The 8,736-nt window shown below is 40.9% G+C and overlaps 1 long non-coding RNA gene across 1 annotated transcript; it reads right to left on the reverse strand.

The window, feature by feature from the left end:
* Nucleotides 1-7,567: 7,567 nt before the first annotated feature.
* On the reverse strand, nucleotides 7,568-8,577 carry LOC146762095 (uncharacterized). Its single transcript, XR_014942942.1, has 2 exons — nucleotides 8,408-8,577; nucleotides 7,568-7,956 (listed from the first exon to the last, which is right to left on the reverse strand). It is a non-coding gene; the product is annotated as an uncharacterized LOC146762095 (long non-coding RNA).
* Nucleotides 8,578-8,736: the final 159 nt, after the last annotated feature.

Consider the following 8,736-nt stretch of genomic DNA (forward strand, 5'->3'; position numbering starts at 1 on the left):
TAATTTTGAAAGTCACATACATGTATTTGTCATTTTAAATGTGCACGTTTGATACAGGACAATTTCAATCGCATCTTATATTTGGATAAGAAAAATGATAAAGAAATTATAGTAAAATAATGAGAAGAAACAATACATCAGCATTTAGCTGACCTTTCTCCAAGTTTCTTCCATACCAGATGTCAAAATCAAGCAAACCTTTAATCAGATTAATGTACCTAGACAGCATTCTGAAGATATACAATGTGGAATCCATTATTGCTTACACTGAATAACTCATACATACCTGATTTTTAATGTGATTTATCCGTACTGCCTCCACTGAGTTCAGCTTATATAACTAGAGTATAAGCACTTGTATTTATGAGGTTGTGTGTAAGAGCTCTGACACATCCAGATGAGGGATCAGTTCTTCCTCCCTTCTGCACTTGAAGCACTGTCAGCGAGAACTTCCCCCACCCTGAGTGACCTTTCAGCTGACACAGAGATCCTCCGCATCACCGAGTGCCATGAACACACCCTTGGGCATCAACAGCTTCTGCACAGGGCTTCCAGGTAACAACACAAGCCTGGTAATAGATCTGCAGCTTTCTGAAACAGTGAGGATGCAGCAGCACAGGCCAGATAGCACATTACATAAAGAAGAATGCAACTCGTACAAAACTCTAGCAAAACACTCTCAGGCATCCTGCTGTACATTTTTTTTTTAACTTCCAGCAAACAGTGAATGAAGAATTACTTGTCAAGGCCTGCACCCGGTCATCCATCTTTGGAGACCATCAGCAGACAACTTCCACTGCTCTGCCTGCTCCTGCTTTTATATTACAGACTCGTCAGTCCCCAAGAGTATCACACTCCACTCCTTCATACCCATGAAAAGTACTTCCTTCTGATTGTTTTCCATCTGTTACACAATTCATGGGATCCCTCTGATTCTCGTATTGTGAGAATATGTGAATACTTGTTTCTTGTTGCCATCCGTTATTTTAAGGATTTCTTTTATGTTGCTTTCAACCGTTTCTCTTCCAGGGCAAGAGTGCTAAACTCTTCATACATCAAAGCTATTATCTGCCTCTGAAGGTCTCGTCACCCTCCTTTCAACATTTTCCTGCTCCACTCTACATTTTTCAATATGGTATAAGTAAAACTGCATATAGGAGTAAAAACACCTTTGATCAAATTAAAATTCCATTATTATTATTATTATTATTATTATTATTATTATTATTATTATTATTGAAATGCTTAATTTATTATTGTTATCGATTTTTACTAGTCTAGGATTAAAACAAAAAGATGAATGGTACAGGATGCTCCAGGAATTAACTTGCAGCTCCAGGACAAATATAGATAGGAAATTGAATCAAATATCTACCTGTTTATCTATACATATTAATGTTCCTACAAGCTATGTAGTGATCTGCCATTACTCAGTGTAATGGTGTCATTTTTGCATCTGATTGTTAAAAACAAGGAAGACTAGGAAGCCATTCAATACTGCACGAGATATACTATATAAAAACACAGCTCAGAACTACAATCAAAGACAAAAACAAAGGTGTCAGACAAACCAAATACATTTAATAACCCCCCCCAAAAGTACAATTCACTTGTATCATCCAAAGCATGGAATAAAGCAAGACAAAACCTAGTGTCTCATTTAGAAGAGGAAAGTGTATCCAAGCAACAGCATCAAGACACAAAAGAAATAGGTCATGTAAAGGGAAGCACATAAATTTAGTAATCAAACGCATATTCAACGGCAAAGATAAAAAAGGATAGTGAAATAACTTCAGCATCAAGAGAAATGGAAGAAATTAAATGTGCCCCATAAGAACACTTTCCTCACCATTCTGTTGGTATGGGATGCAGCAGCTCTAAGGCCAGCCCTCTACTGAAGTCCTTTGAGAAACACCATTGGGAGAAACAGCACTTTTCCCTCAGAAGTGTTTTCAAACAAAGGAGAAAAACACAAATGCAACATACATGGTGTCATACACTGTTGCATTTTGAACATTAAGATTACATAAATGTGTATTTACTTTTTAGTATCAATTCATCCCATAGATTTGCCGTCTCTGGGAAATAGCCATTGACTTTGATCCATGGGCACTGATGAAAATAATGAATAAAGAAGGATTTCCTAATCACACAAAATTTGTGTTTACCAGTAACTTCCACATTAAAAAATACTGTCTGAGATCTGGATGTGTTTGACAAGGCTGGGGTAGTAACTAAGATATGTGTTATAAAGGGTACCTCTGCGGTTTGAGTGTGAATGCAAAAGATGAGTGTCATTTGGAAGGACAGTAAGTACTTGTGTAACATAGCAAGCAAACAGAAAAAGCCACAGAGAAACATTTGTACAACACTGAGAGAAAGTCAAAATAACAAACTGTAAAGAAATGATCTTCCTTACATTGTTTGGTATCTCATCTTTTCAGAAAAGTAGGACTTCATGTACATTCATTGTAAATAGAGAACAGTGTATCAGATATAACTAGCTTGTCTGTTACCAGGTTTCCTAATTTCAAAAACATTTGCAAGTGTGAATCTGGCCAGCAATAAAGAATAGAAGTATTTTTAAACTATCCATAAGCATTTACTAATCTCAACAGGCTTACAAAAGTTACATTCCTAGTAGGAAAGGCAAACTTCAAGGAGGTAAGTATTGTCCATTCTACCACTTACTTCCATTTACAACCATTTGGAATTAGTACAAATAAGAAATATTTCTTTTTACCTTATTGAATCCTAATCTTTTGTTCTTAAAAGAGAGAGAGAGAAAGAGAAAGGGCAAAGGAATAAAGAAGAATTTCCCTCAAAAGAAATATGAAAAAATTGTAACCAAATATTTACTGGCTTTAAATACAGCTTTCAGTGCTTTCTTGACACACATTAAGCAAAAGATTTTACCAGTTAATGTAATTATTGTAATTATATGTAATAACTGGAACTTGGCTGGAGTTTTTATGAATCTGGTTGAAAACATTAGGAATTTATTAGTTTCTTTCAAGAGCTGAAAAATATTAAAAATAATGATTTCAATAGCAAAAAAAAAGTTGTATGAAGTTATTTCTCAAGAGTAATGACTGGAAATTATCTCAGGTTTGGAGATTACCACATAAGGAGTAAAATACCCACAAGATCCTTCCTCTCTTTACCAAAGGTAGACATTTGGAGATTGTTGACCAATCATGTATTACAACATAAGGCTTACGGTTACAATAAAAAATGTACCTTTACGTAAAGAGAAAACTCCAAAACATTGCACAAGTTTTTATTTACAACCAAGAGGGTTTAGGATGAGATCACGATTACACCAGAGAAGTTGCACTGTTTTCATAGGTAACAGTTTAACCAGGAAGGGAATCATGATAGGGATTTTAGAGGGCTGAAGTATTCCACTATAATCACCTGGAGTGGGACGGACTCTAGGACACATGATGGGATAATAAATGGTACCAGTGGACAGGACTCCTATCCACTCCAGTCCACTCTGCGACCTCAGTTGGCCTCGATGGCATTAAAAACAATGGAAACATAGGGCTAATTGGTCTTCAGAAAATCATGTTCTTAGTGTCTCTGCCTCCAGGCAGTTCCACTACACCTATGAAATTTCTATTTATAGAGGATATGCTACATAAGTAGACTGTTCTTAAAACCCCAGTGTCAGACTGTGACTGTATTTCCAGAAGTCTTTATTTCCAGTACCTCTTCCCTTGGAGAGCATTTTATTCTAACGTTTAACCTAAAATAACTTGGTTGCGATTTCAACTGAACAGGTTATTCCCATGTTGTCATAAGTTCTTATTTATTTGTGGACTGGACTGTCATCATTTCTTCTACACATTCAGTTTTTCCCATAGGCCCATTTACATTCTGGCTGCTCTCATCTAGACATTCTTCAGGTTGTCCACAGCCTTCTTGACATGCAACATCCAAAACCAGCTTTACAGCTGCTTAACAAAGCAGAATTACTGGCCAAGTCTTGCAAACTCTAATCCTTATAATACAACCCAGCAGGACGCTTAACTTTTTTTTGTAACAAGCCACTGTTGACTCATACGCAGCTTGTGACCGCACAAAGCCAGAATTACTATTGTACTGAACTGCTACCTAACCATTTTCCCCTACCAGCTGATTATTCCTGTCTAGGTCTACAGCTGTTTCACTTGAATAGCTTCCCATTATTTTTTTTTTTTCATATTTCTAATTGAAACTCATTTTGTATTCTGTCTCTGTCCTCTAACATTCTTAATCCTTTCCTGCCTGATACATTTGTGAGTGCAATAAGCATTTTCACTTTTATAAACATCCATCAGGTCATTAATGATTAGCACCAGGTGCTGAATCTGTGCAGTCCCATTTGATGTACACATTGCCCATGTGGTAGAGCACCATCCTGCTACTCTGGTTTTCCAGCAAGCTCTGCGGGTACCTAATTGTAGATCAATGTAGAACATACTTTATTAATCTGCTTAAGTGAATCAAATTAAAATGAACATGAAAATCAAGATATATCACATTTGTAGCTCTTCTCTATCCACTGAACTGGTCATTCTGTTATAAAGGCAATTAGATGTTTGAGATATATCTTCCTGCTGACAGTTATTCTCTGTTATTTTTCAGCAATGCACAAGCATTTGTATTTCACTGTTTTTCTAAGAATTCAAATATATTTTATTGACATACTATTTCACATTTCTTCTTTTCTCTCCACCCTTCCTTTCACCGTACTTGTCACTCTATAGCCTCCCTCTTTCCTACCCAAAAACCATACATTCTCAAAGATATTGACTATTGACACTAAGATTCTGTCAGCAAAATCTTTAAATACTCCAGCATGAAACTAAAGAGGGATGTGAGGTTAATCTGAAAGTACCTGAGTTGAGTAAGTGCTCTATCCTTTTCTTAGCTGAAGCTAAAATCCTACCTTCTCTTGTTATTGCATCAGTTTCCTGGTTTCACTGAGGCCTAGGAGGCAATGTCTTTCTGATACCTTTAGTCTTCCTGCTTTACAGTTAGAGAACCATATCCAGCACACAGTTAGTATATTTCTAGACTGATTCTTTTTTATTAGCCTGCTAGTTGCTTTTCATTTTGGTTTTTGATTCTTTGATTCTACATCAGCTTCAATATCACAACTTATTTTTTCTTCCCCTACATATTTCTTTCTCATGTTTGAGCAATTTAGCCAAACTGGTTTCTTAACTACACTTTCTTTCCCTCATGATGAAAACCAATGTTTGCCTTTAATATCATTCCTTTAAAAGAACTAGCAGCTCCTGCGAATTCACTCTTCCTTTTACCTGTTATACGAGGTTTTTAGGGGACTCCTAACATCCAGTTCTACAAGTTCATATTCACTCTTCATTTTGGTCCTACAGATCACTAAATCTGTTGTTTCATAGGCAGTTTCATTTAACGTCCACCCTGACCTTTTCAGCTAGTTGGCAGTTGCTGGTTTTAATCAGCCTCCTTGCTAGGTACAGACATTCCTGGAAGCCCTGAAGGGCTCCAGCTTGTGTGATCATGTATTCATATCCATAGACAAGGAAGACAAAACAAGGTTGAGGCACAAGGAAACTGCCTAGATTACATGCCCTATTTCACAGAATTAGAATCATAGAATTACCCAGGTTGGAAAAGACCTCAAAGATCATCAAGTCCAACCACAGCCTAACCATAGTACCCTAACTGCTAAATCATATCTCCAAGCACCACATCCAAATGGCTCTTAAACACATCCAGGGACGGTGACTCGACCACCTTCCTGGGGAGCCTATTCCAGTGCCTAACTACCCTTTCTGTAAAGAAGTGTTTCCTAACATTCAATCTAAACTTACTGTGGCGCAACTTGAGGCCATTTCCCCTCATCCTGTCACCTGCCAGCAGTAAGAAGAGACCAGCCCCGCTCTCTCTGCAATCACCTTTCAGGTATTTGAAGAGAGCAATAAGGTCTCCCCTCAGCCTCCTTTTCCCTAGGATAAACAGCCCCATTTCCTCTAGTCACTCCTCACAGGGCATATTCTCCAAGCCCTTCACAAGCCTTGTTGCCCTTCTTTGGACCTGCTCCAGCACCTGAAATGTCTGTTCTGTATGGATGTACCCAAAACTAAACTCAGTGCTCGAGGTGGAGCCTCAGCGGTGCCAAGCACAGGGGCAGGATTCCTTCCCTAGTCCTGCTCACCACACTGTTCCTGATACAAGCCAGGATGCCATTGGCCTTCTTGGCCACCTGGGCACAGTGCTGGCTCATATTCAGCCAACTGTCCATCAGCACACCAAGGTCCCTTTCTATCAGGCAGCTTTCCAGCCACACCTCCCCAAGCCTGTAAGGTTGCCTGGGGTTGTTGTGACCAAAATGCAGGACCCGACATTTGGTCCTACTGAAACTCATGCCGTTAACCTCAGCCCATTGATCCAGTCTATATGCAGCTGAAAGTCTCAACGTGTGCTCTGAGAGCTAGCATATATGACCCAGGAAGACAAAATCATAGCACCCTTCGTGGCAGCACCTTTCCACCCACCTGAAAACAGGAGACTTTGTCTCTTCCCAGCCACTCCTCTATCCAGGAGGGAATTTCAGGGTAATCACATGTGAGTCATACACACTGGAACAGGCAAGTACAAGATGGAAGTTCTGGCTAGCAACACTTGCTTGCCATGGTCTCAGCTCTTGCTGGTAGCGATATATAACAATAAAAACATATCACCCCTCTCTGAAATACACTTGCTTCTTGAAGCACTCTATTTGGCCTTCCCACAGGTGACTCTTGCTCACAGTTACACAACTTCCTACCACAACTGCTGTGGGCGCATTTCTAAACTGTGCAGGAGAGGCTCTGAAAGCAAAATGTATCTCCTTTCCTACCTGGGCTACCTGGAATGCAAGGTTCAAACTTTCAGCTGGAACTCATGCATGACCAAAAAATGGAGAACATGTGGAATAGGCAGCTCTGTTTTCATGTTTCATTGTCAGTCAGCTGTAGCTAAGAAGCAGCTAGTTGTGATGGATCAAAAGTAGGACTGCAAGCGTAGGACTTACAAAAGAGAGTTCCATGTATTTGAAATATATTGACATAGAAAACAGTACAACTCCAAATTTTAAATAACAAAGAATAATGATAGTTACCACGACCTGACATCTAACATAGATGGCCTCAAAAAAACTTGAAGTCAAAACAAAGCTAGGTGACCTTGACGCTAAGACTTCTGTAATGCCATATAGAGTCTTTCTTTAGCATGGACATTGATTTTTCATCTCAGTACAGGGCAAGGAAGGATCTGGGAGGTCAGATGGATTGCTTTTCTTGTCCCAGCTAAGAGAACTCGTGTATTCCTCTGATGTTAGCAGGAAAAGACATTTGCAATGGAAAGAGGGGAAAAAAAAAAAAAAAAAAAAAAGGAAAAAAAAAAGAAAAAAAAAAAAGGGAAGCTGTAGGGGTAGGAAGGGGAGCAGACATTTGTGATGCTTATACACATATATAACATTATTTTATCACTATGAAAAGGGGAAAGGTATCAATTTAACCTCACCTATATTAGATGATGGGATTTGATGTTGGGGGAAATTCCTAATTCAGAGGGTGGTGAGGCCGTGGCACAGCCCAGAGAAGCTGTGGATGTCCCATCTCTGGAGGTGCTCAAGGCCAGGTTGGATGGGGCCCTGCACAGCCTGATCCATGGCCAGGGCTGGAACTGGGTGGGCTTTAAGGTCTGTTCCAACTCAAACCACTCTGCGAGTGTACGACTGTAGGAAATGGTTGGATGTAACACATGCACGTTCCATGCTTAAATTGGACTTATGAGATTTCAATGCACAATTCCCTTGAAATGAAAATGAAGAAACTGCAACACTCGGGGCTGTGGTTTCAGGCTGCTTACAAATTCCAGAGAGCACAACGGCAAACGTTCACCAGTGATCATAGACCTCTGCTTCCAGAGACACCCCTATTTTCAGTAAACAGAGGAACAATAACGATAACAAACAACAACTCTCCAGAGAAACGTTCAATCCCCAAACCACTGCGACACTGCGAAACAAGCTTTAGCCGAGATTGCATAATCTTAACAATCGCTGTTGTTACAACTGCGGAATGGCTTTAAGCTGCGTTCAGCTGTTACCGAATTGCCACTGCAACTTTGACTAAAGAATTTTCGGACACCCAACCTAACAGCAACCCGCCTCCATCCGCCCCCCTCAGGTGTCTGAGGTAGCGAGCACATCGCCTCTCCTCCCCGTAGACGTGGCCACGTTAAGCCATTCAAAGCAATCGAAAACGAGAATGGCGAGGTGCTGTGTGCTTCCTTCTTGGCTGTTAGAAGGACGTGCCTTGCTCCTAATTTGCTTCTTACACATGCGAACAAGCACAAATGACCGACTCGAAAATCAAGTGCTGACCTCTGTGGTCAGTGTTTCTGTTTGTGGTCTGCCCCTCTGCCTCACACAACGCTGTGATCTGTGGCACTACCGTGCTCGGCCTAACAGCTCCTAAGGACGGACAGAGCCTCCCCCCTGCCCAGCCCAGAGCTGTGTCGGTGCCATACTGCCACCCAGGGCCCTGCAGGCCCGACCCCGAGCTCCGCTCTAGCCGCCATCCCCGCCCCGCTCTATGGTGTGGGCGGTAGCGGCGGGGATGACGCAAGGCGACGGCGGCGGGCGGGGCCCGTGATGGCCGGTGCCGCCGCCGTGTCGCTGTCCCTCGCCGCGCTGCCGGCCGCCGCTCCGCT

Source organism: Coturnix japonica, chromosome 2, assembly GCF_054131305.1.
Source record: "Coturnix japonica strain WE chromosome 2, WE-NBRP24, whole genome shotgun sequence".
NCBI classification, from domain to species: Eukaryota; Metazoa; Chordata; class Aves; order Galliformes; family Phasianidae; genus Coturnix; species Coturnix japonica.